The sequence below is a fragment of the Plecotus auritus genome, assembly GCF_963455305.1.
Source record: "Plecotus auritus genome assembly, chromosome: 3".
Taxonomy (NCBI): domain Eukaryota; kingdom Metazoa; phylum Chordata; class Mammalia; order Chiroptera; family Vespertilionidae; genus Plecotus; species Plecotus auritus.
The window spans coordinates 105,025,368-105,036,544 of NC_137772.1; the positions used below are offsets into that span (position 1 = coordinate 105,025,368).

General features: G+C 38.5%; 1 pseudogene across 1 annotated transcript; it reads right to left on the reverse strand.

Moving 5' to 3' along the window:
* Nucleotides 1-369: 369 nt before the first annotated feature.
* On the reverse strand, nucleotides 370-830 carry LOC308244109 (golgin subfamily A member 7-like; annotated as a pseudogene). The gene has a single exon. The product of its transcript is annotated as a golgin subfamily A member 7-like (transcript).
* Nucleotides 831-11,177: the final 10,347 nt, after the last annotated feature.

Sequence of the window (11,177 nt, forward strand, 5' to 3'; positions counted from 1 at the left end):
AGACTGAACACGGGCTAAGACATGACTTTGAGGTCTATAGCCACCTGGGAAGCTGGCCCAAGGAATGAAGAGAACCATTGGTACTGGTGGCAGATAAGAAATAAAATTTGCGTTGGGCTGACCAACTGCATATTTCATTAATGGCTCTGAATTAAAAAAGTGAAATGCTTCATTGTGTTTTCTCAGAAACTAATGAAAAGATTACAGAGTCCTACACAATTTGGAGACAAAAAGTGGATGCTGAGCGACTAGCAGTCACTGCAGGTGTGAAATTTTAGAAATTTAGTCCTTGGAGTAAATGGCACTGTGGCTCTGGCAGCAGATACAAAGGAATGACGCTCTGTAGAGGAGGTAGGGGGCGCTCTGCGATCAGCCAGTGGAGAGATGAGGTTCCCAGCTGGAGCTTGGATCTTTAATTCCATCGTTTATCTTCACCCCTCTGTCTTCATAAATGGTGATTTCAATAACTCGAAGTCTTCTCTCAATGGGATCTGTCAGGAGGAGACCTTGGGGAACATATATTTTCTCATTCTGCTCTTGAATGTATTTGGAGACTTTCCTCAGAACCTTCTCATAATGAGTTTCCATGCATAAGAAGATGGTGTAGGCTTTTAAACAAGCCAAACAACCTTCAAGATAAGATTGACCCCAAGCTTCTCTGCTTCTGCATAAAGGTTATTTAGAGTTCGAACTGTTTCTTCAAACTGCTGCCTATTAATCTGGTTTTCCAGCTCCGCGGGGAACTTGGTCTGGAACTGACAGCGTGTGCCACTGCTGTAGTCTCGCTGAATGAATAACTGTCCGAACACCAGTGCCTGTTGCAGCCTCATGGCGAGCACAAGACGGGCCGCACTGTGGGTTCCAGGGACAGAAACCACGGGTCAGATCCCCGGCCTGGACCCAATATGCCAGCCCGCCAGCCCCTCAGACCCACCCACCGCCACAGCAGCCTGAGACCTCGGCCGCCCCACACCCCTGTACCCATGCTGTCACTGCAGGCCTTTAGCTATGGCCCCTGCTCAGGCCCCGTGCCCCCCACAGCCTGGGGCCGGCCTGGGAAACACGAACCCGCCTTGCCAAGCTCCCTTTCATTGTCATCTTATGACCTACATATTTCTTTGTATGGAGTCATCCAGTCATCCATCACTGTGTGTGTGTGTTTGTGTGTGTGTTTGTGTGTGTGTGTGTGTGTGTGTGTGTGTGTGTGTGTGTGTAGTATGTGGCTCACTTCAGCCCCAGGTTCTAGCAAGATTCTGCTCACTCACTAACACTTAGAAATCCTTATTAATATCCCGAGAAAATTAGCACTTTGTTTTCTTTTCAATCAGTTATAGGTTAGGGTACATTAGTAATAATTTTTCTCTTGTCTTTTCCACCATGTCACATTTATTCACTCCTGTACCTCTTAACACTGATAATGATTTTCCCAGTATTCCTTCTTAATCCTTTAGGATATATTTTTATTTTAGCATACTTCCCAAATTATTTTCTTTTCATCTTCTCTAGGGATTTTACGTTTTCTTTAATAGGCTGGAGCATGGAAGTACATTATTGACATCCTTTAACCTTCCTCTAAAAAAATATTAGTATGTATTTAGGGCACACGTAGATGATGACTATCTCAGCAGAGAAGACAAACATAGCACATATTCTACAGGTCACTGTAATAGGACTCTTAGTCCCCACACTTCCTGGATTCACTGGCTAAAATATAATCAGAGGAGACCAACTTTCAAAGTTCCCGCATAAAAGTATTTCATAATGCTCACCTCACGATATAAACACATCTGCTCAGCACAATACACCTGGAGGGGAATTTATAAGTAGATACTGCCATGCTCTATCACGAGGAAAGATCCTACTTGAAAAAGATATTTTAAAATAATGATATCTGAAAGTCAGAATTTAATTAGGTGAATTTAAAACCCCAAAAGTTTACCTACAGAGCTATAACATGTTTACTATTATAAATTCTTTTCTTGAAGATTTGAAATATTTACTATTTATAGTTCCCTTTGCACTAAAGATAATTCCTAGATTATTTGTGTGTGTGTGTGTGTGTGTGTGTGTGTGTGTGTGTGTGTGTATTCTTCAGACAATTCCCCTTCAGTGCCCTAGATTACTTAACTTCTTTTGGCCACCATTACATTCTAGCCCTCCTTCAACACTCAGCTAACCACCCACTTATCACCTTCCCACTTTTACAAATTCAGTCATTGTGTACTTATTTTTCCTCAAACAATCTTCTTGCTGAGAAAGCTCCTGAAATTCCACTCATTTAGAATGCTTTTCCAGGTTCAGTAGGCATAGGCAGCTGCACTCTCTGTATTGACTGATTTGTCAGTACAGAGCATCTGAGCTTTTTCTACTCTTCCCTCTTTATTTCCTTTAAAATTTTGAGGTCTATTATGGTTGACCTACTCTGAATGATTTTTCTTTGTTTATTTTATGTCCTTTTATATTTAATATGAAAAAGTATATATTATATTGTAAGCTCTTAGACAATAAGGATAAATCACCCCAAAACCCTCTCTACTAATATCTGACATGACCCCCACACAAAAAATTGTTGGAAGTAATGATGGCTTCCGTGTATAGGAATGAGCAGGTCAACACATGGTCAGAGTCCTTCTCAAATGGACAAGTATATTTTGAAGACCGTTTTTTTAAAAATTGCATTACACTCTTTCAAATATAAAGTTTCAAGTAATCTGCACAATTGTGCATGTGTTCTTTATGATTAATCAAATCAGTCTAGAAATTGTCTATTGTTTACTTAGTGTTTAGAGTCTCTAACATCATATCTATATCTATATCTATATTTATATCTATATCTATATCTATATCTATGGCCTGGTGCATGAAATTCATGCACGGGGGGAGGTGTCCCTTAGCCTGGCCTGCACCCTCTCCAATCTGGGACCCCTCGGGGGATGCCCAACTGCTGGTTTAGGCCCAATCCCTCTCGCAATCCAGGATCGCTGGCTCCTAATTGCTCACCTGCCTGCCTAGCTGATCGCCCCTAACCACTCTGCCTGCTGGCCTGCTCGCCGCCAACTGCCTCCCCCCCACCGGCCTGATCACCCCCAACCTCCCTCCTTTGCTGGCCTCAGGACCCCCAATTGCCCTCCCCTGCTAGCCTCATAGCCCCAACTGCCCTCTCCTGCTGGTCTCATGGCCCCCAACTGCCCTCTCCTGCCAGCCTCACGGCCCCAACTGCCCTCCCCTGTCAACCTCACGGCCCCAACTGCCCTCTCCTGCCAGCCTCATGGTCCCCAGCTGCCCTCCCCACCAGTCTCCCAGAAGGTCTCCCAGTCCAATTAGCATATTACTCTTTTATTAGTATAGATATACACATATATGATTATGCAAGGAGCTTACATTAAAAGACTATCTTGAGCTCCAAACCCACTGGGCATCTCCCACTTATGTTCCCTCCAATTCCTCAAATTAAACATGGTCATAAAGTATGCAGGCCTTGTTAGTGTGGTTTCATTTGTCTGGGATATATTCCCTTCCCTCTGTTCCAGGCTTGCTAGGGGCCTCTTATTTACCCCTTAAGATACTGCTCAGACAGCATATCCTCTGTGAATCTTTCCCTAACATTCCTTGCCCCTCCTAAACAAATGGAAATGGGTTCATCATAGGTGCTCTGTAGCTCTTTATGAATGCCTCTGTGAGTTCACTTCTCTGTCCCCATTTGATCCTGTTGGTTTTGATTGCAGGGACTATGTCTATTCAGCCCATCTATTACTTGATTCAGTTAATGTTTCTTTAGTACTTAACTATGTTTCAGACACTATGCTCTACAGCCTAATGGGGAGGACAAATAATAAATAAGAAATAATATTAATGTGTATGATATCCTCAAAACCTGGTAAATATAGGCTCTCAAAAATGTTGATAAAATAATTTTTCTAAAATCAAGAAATATTCATAAATATAGGAAAAAGGATACTACATAAAGATGATTGTCACATAAAGAAACTATTCTACTAGAGGATCTGATTGGTATGAAGCTATGAGAAAGTAGTAATGACTTCTTGGCACATCTCTTACTTGGTATCAAGCAAAGAGAGGCATATAATCAATTGTCATATGCTCCATTCATTTTTTTTCCCAACCAGTTGTATTTTGCACAACAACATTTAGAAATGGAAATGTGCTGCAGAGGCTGCAACTGAAGAAGACAGAGCCCAAGCCAGAGAAAAAGAAAGACCCCAAGCCAAACACAAAACATGTTAATTAATCATTTCATTTCAAGATGTTGAAACAGCTCCAACCCAAGGAAACCAAGGCCTTTACAGTCAGAACAGCTGAAAGAAGATGAAAAGGATGTGTTTTTTATTATAAGAGTTTGATCTGAATGTATTTGGATTATCTCAGATATATTTTCTATTTCAGAACTATTTGCCAGTAGTTCAGAAATCGTCCATAAGATTTCTAAAATCAAGGTTTTAAAAAAGAGCTTGCAAATGGCTAATTTTAAGCAGAATATTGCATAGAAAACAATGATAAACCATTTAATATAACTATTTAAATACCTAACCTGATTATAAAATTTAAAAGATCTTAAAATAGATTTCATGTTAAGCCTAGGGCTTTTCATATGAAGGTGAACAACATTCCATTATCTCTAGGTTTATTACTCTAAAAAATTTTAGGTTTTCTTTTCCAAATGAATTCATATCGAACTCCTGTAATAACAAAACTTCCTTTTCATCTTCTTTCAGCTGTTCTGACTGTAAAGGCCTTGGTTTCCTTGGGTTGGAGCTGTTTCAACATCTTGAAATGAAATGATTAATTAATATGTTTTGTCAGATCAACCAAAGGACTTGTATGCATGCAAGCCTAACCAATGGACACAGCCAACAGGGGGGTAAGGGCATGAGTGGGGGTGGGGAGGATGAAGGGTTAATGGGGGGATAAGGACACACATGTAATACCTTAATCAATAAAGAAATTAAAAAAAATAAAAGTAACTTTTTTTAAAAAAGAAAATATATCTGAGAGAATTTGAAATCAGTTACAAATTTTTTAAAATAGCAAGAAATATGACTAGGAGAAAACTTTTGATTCTAAGATTATAAGAATTGATATAAATCTAAATAGGAACAGAGAAGGAACATGTTTAAAGGTGATCTCCTACTTGTGAAACCTGAATGTTGCCTTTAAAACCAAAATAAGATGATAAATATCAATGTTTATTATATTTGAACTTGGAGAAGAAAGGAAGAAAAGAGAAGGAGAAAAAAAGAGAGGAGGCTAGCTTACAGAGGATGTTTCAGGTTACTTGAAAAAGGGAAAGCAATTTGTCAAGAAATTCATACACTTATAATTATTTCATCTACATCCCAGCAGGCATAAAATTTCAAAATTAATTTTTAAAAAGTCTAAATAAATTATTCTATTGTCTATGCTATTCATTATCTAATTAATTTTAATTAAAGGAAATTATATCAAATACTTAATTCATAGCATCTCTTCTTGCATAGCCAATACAACTTTTTGCGCCAAGATGCAGACTCCAGAGAATGAAAAAAACTTCTGATGTGAGGTTTCAATCTTTCTCTACTAATTCATGACCATCTTCCAAATTCTTGCAGTTCTCCAAATATGTCATGTTTTTAAGGCCTGCCTACTTTGGCACATGTTGTCCCATCTAGCTAGCCAATACCCTCTTCCTTCAAACCTTCAATGGCCCTTTCTCTGGAAAACTATTCTGATATTACTTCTTCCTCTGTGCTCTTGGAGCAGCTTATTTTATGGAAACTTTCCCCAATAATGTATTACGTTTGGGGAGTTTACCTGTCCATTTCTTTTAGTAGACTCCAAAGAGTAAAAACTATTCTTTTCATGTTTGTATTTCCATAACTTTGTGGGGTCCTGTAACTGAATTAAGAGTTTAATACAAGAGAAATAAAGGTGGAGCTGAAAACCTCAAATATTGAGCAATAATTGTACCTTGTAAGCTTATCTATCAAACTGATTGCCTATAAACATTTTCTATATATAAGATCTCTCTCTAGATGTTTTGGAAAATACATATTTGGGGAAACAAAATAGTATAGAAAGAACATCAACTTATGCTTTTCAGAGGTAGAATTTACCATTAATCTTCAGATTTTGAAGAACAAATTATTTCATCCCTTCATCAACTAGGAAAGCACTTTTAGGACATTAAATTTCTTTAAAAATTTTTATTGACATAAATATACATTTCTAAGACACAGGACAACATAATTTATGTCTATGAAGACATCAGAGAGTAATAAAATGGTGTCATGACATGAAGTAAAATATAAAAATCAGTATTATCAATTTAAATCACATAATAATTTATAAAGACCTCTAAATTTTCTAAAGCTGCACCTGCTGTGTGTATTTTGTAAATTATGAAAAAAAGGCTGTATTAGTACAGCCTTGTATGTTTTTTCAAATCATGCTCTCTAAAGTAGAAAAACCACTTTACTCAAAGAAAGCAATTCTAGAGCAGAATTACATGCAAATGTGGAAACTGAGCTTTGAAGCTCTACATCTGGAGTTCCACAAGTCTCCCCACTTTGGGGGCAGGGGAGCTTTACACCTTGGCATGCTCTTATGCCAGCACTCACCTAACTAGCATCTGAGAGGTAATGATTCATTTCATGTACATTCACTACCAATCAGTATCATTCAATATCAATCCCTCTACTTTAAGTAATAGCAACATTGCCTTCTCTATAGTTCACAGCACACCTACTCCTCTGTCTTGCCATTCCCAACCCACTCCATGTCAAAATCATCTCATGCATAAACATCTACCAGAGCTGACTCCCTGGGCTCCTCACCTCCCCCAATCTATTCCCGCCTCTGCAACAAGAGTAATTATTTGAAAACACAAATCTGACCATGTCATTTCTTAAAATATCTTAATGGATTACCTAGAATGTTTAGATAAAAACCAGGGTCTTCAGTAATCTTTCATGTGCCTGCTACCTCCCACCTCTGGAGCTACTAGTATTTTCTATTCCAGACCCTCGTCATTCTCTACACCCCAGCCATTCTGATGTTTTCAGTTGCCAGGAGGTTCCATGGACTCTCATCCCACAGAGACTGTGTACATGCTGCCTCCTCTGTCTGGAAATATCGCCCACACTTCTACACCCCAGGTAACTAACCGATTTTCCTCCCTCAGACCTCAACTTGAACTCCATGCCCTTACATCACAAGAAGACAACAGGTCTCTCTGGTACACGCTTTCATATCATAATTCCCTGTGTTTTGCCTTTACAATGCTGTCATGTTTTTGTGATTTTACACTCACTTGTGTGTTTATAACATGTCTTTCCCTCTAGCCTGTAAGACAAGGACTGTATCCCACCACCCCCTTTATCATCAATACCCAAAAGAGCCTGGCATATAGAAAGCAACTAGTAAAAAAGTGTTAATTGACTAACTAGACCTAAGTAAATATATCAAATCCAGTAGGCAAAAAGGTATGAGATAACCAAGAAAATATATCCATGAAGAATGGATACAGCTAGTTTCTGTTATTCACAGTAGTTAGGTTTCATAAGGTCACCACAAACACTGAATTAGTGAATACAGATTGCCCCTAGGAAAATACAAAGTACAGTCCCCAGGACCCTCTGGTAACACATTTTTATCAAGTAATCAGTAAATCAACTTGTTCTGTGTGCATGTAAGACACCTTATTTACAGTATATAGTTGATTTGTCAATGTTGTACTCACACACAACTCATGCCTGAAGGAAGCTTATTTAACAAGTGGTGTGTTGTTTTTTTCTCATACAAGACTCATCCCAGGCTTCTTGTGTTTAGAAACACTCAACAACACTTCAGTACTACATTTGGGGCATTTTAAACATCAAAATCACAAACAAAAATCACAGAAGTGTGAAAAACAGGGCACTAACTGGACTGTGAAACAAGAAGACTGTGTCACTTTGTTTGACTTCAGCTGGGAATGTGGCCCTTGGGTAATTCAAAAGTCTGAAAATGACTACAAAAGCACTGTGATTTTGATTTGGGGGTTAAAATAAATTTCAGTGAGTAGAAAAATTCCCAAATACAGGATCTACAAATAATAAAGATAGACTGTATTTGCTAAAGGCTGATGTGGCACATGTATGTAGGGTAGGCATATTCTGGAGCATATGGAGCAGACAACAATCTCGTTTTTCACTATGCAGTTAACAACACTCTCTCTATAGGAGAGTAATAAATATTAAATTTTCATATACAGTTGGAGAGAATTAAGTCAAAGCTCTTTTATTCAACTGAGATAACCACTGAATGAGATTCTATTGCCTCCAGTTAGGGAAAAACACTATAATATTTGATTCTTACAAAAAAAATATATACTATGTGAAAGTATGCCAACATATCATTAATTATATACACCTTCTTTGTAAGAACTTCAATGCTTTATGATCATAAAATGTCTTAGAAATAAATGAATGTGTAATTCCTGGGCAGTTTAAATATAATAAAATCAACTCTAAATTCATTTGGTAAGTAAATAATCATGTCAATGGACCATATGTAAATAAATCTTAAGCCCAAAGGACATTTTAATATGCAGGTTACTATTTAAGTAAATCCATGTGAGAATTTTGTACCTAAAGTAAAATTGATGAGTTCTGAGCCTCTCTCTAATTTCATTTTGGGTGTGTTATCTCTAATTTGCAAGCCAAAATTCTTGGTATCTTATAAGCAACTAGAGGCCTGTTGCATGAAGATTGGTGCAATAGGCCTTCCTTCCCCTGGCTGCCAGCACCAGTTTTCCTCCAGCACCTGGGACCCAGGCCTTCACTCTGACTGCAGCGGAAAAGCCAAGCCTCTTCAGTCTTCAGTCATCTTCAGTTTTCGCTCTGTGCCTGCATATGCAAATTAACCCGCCATATTTGTTGGGTTAATTTGCATACGCACTCCTGATTGGTTGGTGGGTGTCACAGAGGTACGGTCAATTTTAATATTTCTCTTTTATTAGTGTAGTTTTTTTCAACTGAGAATGATTTTCCCACCCACAAAATGACTTTCTTCCCTTTACTTAACAGTTATGGAGGAGCACAATTTACAGGCATAAGGATGACCTCCATCCATCTTCAGCCCCATAACTCTCTTCTCATTGCTGGCTGTCCCATTGATGCACAAGAACTCCTGGACCTAAAGAATGTCACAGCACATCATAAGGCAGGAAGCCAGACACATCAAACCCTCATCTCAGGTTATTTGAGGTAAAGGGAGAAATGGCTATGAGAAGGAAATGACAGCACTTCCTTCTCATAGCCAGATGTGTCTTTTGTGACCCAGTCATAATTCCTGTTGATTCTGGTGGTAATATTCCTCACTTCTTGCCAATATTTGCTGCCACTGATGCAAGGCTGGTCCTCTCAGGAAGTTAGGAGAGAGATGGTAGACCCCATATGGGGATGCCATTTTAACTTACTAACTAGACAGGGATATTTGGGCCTTTATTTGGAAGCATTTTTAAGGCTATATTTAGGTACATTTATAACTGACATGCAACAAAATGCACTTTTCTAGTGTGTACTATTTGGTGATCTTTGACAAATGGATAAAGCTGTAAAACTTTCACATGTGAAATAACCTTATTTCTCACCCATATATAAGTTAGAGAAAAAGTAGGCTTACAAATGTGAGTATGCAAAACACAGAGTTTATTGTCTTTTTAAAAAATAAGTATTATAGCCCTGACTGGTTTGGATAGAGCGTCGGCCTGAGGACTGAAGGGTCCCAGGTTTGATCCCTGTCAAGAGCATGTACCTTGGTTGCGGGCACATCCCCAGTAGGGGGCATGCAGGAGGCAGCTGATCGATGTTTCTCTCTCATCAATGTTTCTAACTCTCTATCCCTCTCCCTTCCTCTCTGTAAAAAATCAATAAAAATATATAAAAAATAAGTATTATATATTTTAAAATATATTTTATTGACTTTTTAGAAAGAGATGAAGGGAGAAAGAGAGATAAATAAACATATGAGAAACATTGATCTGCTCCCTCATGCACACCACATAGAGGGCATCCAGGCAGGCATCCAAGGCTCCTTCCTTTGCGGAAGAACATATCTGTCCTTCCTCCAGAAACTCCATGACCTTCCCAAACTTGCTGCTTAAGCAATCTCCTGATGTCATTTTTATTTCTCACTTCAGGGTATGTTTACCCATGTATGTGAGGAACAGAAAAAAAACAAACAACATTTAGTAGAAAGAGAGTTATTTCTCATCATTACTTTATCAAATAATCATTCTTTTCTTCATTAGGAGAGAAAGAATATGTCTTTAGGATCACATAGCTTCTCTCTCACCTTGGTGAGTTTGGCCTGTATTCTCTGAAATCTTAAAGTACAAGAACTAACATCCCATTCTCATTTATGGGGTCTGACTCCTGCACAGGAAATCTAGGCACCATGTCCCCACTCCTATGCTGTGCCACATATGATCATGCAGGACAGAGGGAGAGTCCATGTGAGTACATGGGTCCTGTTATGGCCAATAGAGTCTTGTAGGTGCAAGGCGATGTCTGCAAAAAGTGGATGGTTTAGGGGTGGTGGTCCTACCAAAGCCCCTGAGCTGAACAAGAAGCCACCAAGTGGCTACCAAATAGAGACATGAAATGATTGAAATTGAGACCAGGCCTACCACTCTAAATTATCATAATACTGTGCATTTTCTAAGAACAAACAGAAAAACTCTGGGATCTGCCAATGTCTTAATCCAGCATATGAAGAAGAAAACCTCCATAAAATAAAGTTTAAAAGATAGTGAGAAGCAAAATAAAGTTATGTTTGTTTTAAAGGCATTTTTGTTCCTTCAACTTACCTGTTACATACACAGATACAGAGTTAGAAACAACAGGAAAGATGAGGTAAAGTTGGAAACCAACTTATGAATTTCCAATCAGAGTTTTAGGAAAAAAATTTTAGAAGAGAAATCTTCAGAAACTCTCAAATCTGAGTCTCTACCAAACTTTTCTAAGCTAAAGTCTATATCTTTTTTTCCTAAGTGGCCTACAGGGATCTTTAGAGGAGCATGTTAAAAAAGGAATGTCCAGCCACCTCAAATCCCATTCCCTCCAAGCTCCACACTAGGTTCTTGCATTAGCTTTTCCAGTCATACTTCTGTAAGAAAGAAGTGAGAAAGTGCATAAGGA